Here is a 2,573-nt window from a genome sequence, read left to right as displayed (position 1 = left end):
AAAAAAAAATTAATTACCTCTTGAATTATCTGGTGTCAATCGTCATTGTTCCATTCCACTTCCCAGGATTCTCAAGGATATCTATTTTTCCTCTCGTGCTGGGGTAATTCACAATACGGTGAGTATCAAACTGATTGCTGATAAAAATACCAATTAAACCGATAATTCTTCGGATAAATTCGTATATCGACTGGAGTGTAATTTTCATTTTGGAGTTGAAGTTGAACGGTTTTGGTTTTAATTGTGAGGGTTGGGCTGCATTTTGGATTGGTTTCTATATTTGGTAAGAGAACATTTGATTTTTATGGGAAAAGTAGACCAGTTGATGACCATAACTGGCAAGTTGGTAAACAGTTCCACTCGGGGACAGGTGGAAGATCTGGTCTTGCCATAAAGGGAATCATCCCCTTGTGAGATCCACTAGATTAATGAAAAATGGAAACATTTCCAGTCCCAACGTCAGGTTCTACTTTCCTGTCATTCAACTCATGATTGGATGGCCTGAGTTTTTTTTTTATTTATCAACGTTTTACAGTCTGCCTCTTGGGAAGAAATACCAGGAACATATCCTTCCCTGGGAATTTTTACTCGATTTCTGATGAAAATCGTTCATGGATAATATTTATAGCTTTATATTTAGATGAATGAAAAGAAAAGGAGTCGAATGGTTAAACGGAGATTTAATGGAACTTTGAGACAATTTCGGAAGGATCAAAGGGGAATTCAATATAATTTCGTTTATGGAAAAGTACTAGTATTTTTCAGTGGAATGTTTTGGTAATTTTTTCGTCTATTCTCCACGCATTGTAAATAGAGAATTGATTGGTAAATCCAACAGACCTGAAATATGATTCGAAGGACATGTATTGGCGAGCGATTGCCAATTGACGGATAACTGAGAAAATACGAGATGGTTATTTTCCCGAGATTATCTCGTATTCCGGAAGCTGTCATTTACGGTTCATGACATCATAGGGTAATAGGACCCCCACGGGCTTGAAGAAACATGACATCTAAATTTATTGTACGAGCAAGTTGACGTCCGGGTGACGTCTGGCCCACTCAGATTTTCTGATGCAGGGGCTATTTACAAAATGACTCCAAGTGAATTTATGTCATCGTTCAAGTAACATTCAAAACTTTAAACAATTCAGTTACACCTCGTTTGAATATTTCACCAATCCCAGAAACCCTGGACGGTTGACGTCTCCTGAAAAATTGTGATAATGACAAGTGGATTTGAATTTGTACATTGCAAAATTATACGACAAGATTTTACCACTGCAATGTAATTATTACTTGTATTATTACTTTTATTTTTAAAAATTATCGAAACTGAAATTGAATTTATTAATCGCGTAAAAAAATGACAGAAATCAGGAAAATTGAGGGAAATGTAACATTAAATTTTCGATTAATCAATTTGTTATTAAAAAATGAACCATTAAATGACAGGTATAATGGAGGAATCAATCAATTGCCGAATAATTGCAAAACGTTTGCAAAACTCAGTGTTACTATCTGGGTTCATAAAGCCCAACCATTAAAATAACTCGTACAATTGGAACACTGAACAATTCCCACAACTACTCGTCGTTAATGCGAAAATACCCACGAAATGCGTTCGCGTGGGTGACAAATTATCCTCACACTCTCGTTTCATTCTAAAACGATTGAATAATTCGTGACGAATTGCATTGCTCTTATTAGCCTTCGCAAACGGATGAAGACGACGAGAATACATACGATTGCTTCATTGAGGATGTAAAAGTACTTTGGAAATTGTTTTTCACTTGAGATCCTGCGCTGCAATTGCTGATGCAGTATAATTGAATAGTTTTTAAGAATTTTCACCGATGAACAATAGGTACTTGGAGATTGTTAATAACTCCAGTGATTATCTCATAGTTTTTAAAACCAACGACAGGCACTGTTCTAGTTCCATATTCAGAGATGTAAATTAAACTGTCTAATCGTGACGCGAGGTCACTGTCACTTCAGCCTCATGATTTTTTATCAGTTTATCATTGCTATCGGAGAGGACCCACCCCTCTCGATCGATCATCTGATGACCTCACCTACGTGGGGAACGACTTGTTCCCAATGCACCTCTCGCCACTCCCAGTTTCTTTCATTAATTATTTTTCAGTCTCGCCGTAATGAGGGAAAAGTTGTCTATTAATTTCCGCACATATAACGATCCCCTAAAGGCAGATAAACAATATTCAACTTCAATTACAGTAGTCTATTATATGTACCAAAGGGAAAAAATGTTGATTAATTCATGAAAACCGTGGAAATCGGTCATTCAATCATCGGTCACATTCAATCAATTAATTTGTCAGCAGAAAAATTTTCAAATTCATTTGCAATGAGTTATTCAACCAAGAGAGAATTTCGAGAATTTTTTTTTTTTTGAAAAAGGTGCCAGTGTTCTTTTTTGTTTAACAACGCACTTGATATTTATTTTCACTGCTATAGGTGGTTTCAATTTTGGTATGATACTTTAGGGGGGTAAGGGGGAGGTTCGAGTACTTTGGGATATTGAAGTTATGAGATACGTCACGGCACGG

General features: G+C 36.3%; 1 protein-coding gene across 1 annotated transcript in view; it reads left to right on the top strand.

Moving 5' to 3' along the window:
- Window positions 1–2,573, top strand: part of Prip (prip) — a gene marked incomplete at its 5' end in the record, with an annotated part of 5,227 nt that continues 2,654 nt past the window's right edge. The window contains 1 exon segment of the mRNA XM_011316017.1: window positions 1–118.

Source organism: Fopius arisanus, unplaced genomic scaffold (assembly GCF_000806365.1).
Source record: "Fopius arisanus strain USDA-PBARC FA_bdor unplaced genomic scaffold, ASM80636v1 scaffold00005, whole genome shotgun sequence".
In the NCBI taxonomy this organism is placed as follows: Eukaryota; Metazoa; Arthropoda; class Insecta; order Hymenoptera; family Braconidae; genus Fopius; species Fopius arisanus.
The sequence above is the reverse complement of the archived record's forward strand: the minus strand, read 5'-3'. Positions and strand labels throughout refer to the sequence as shown.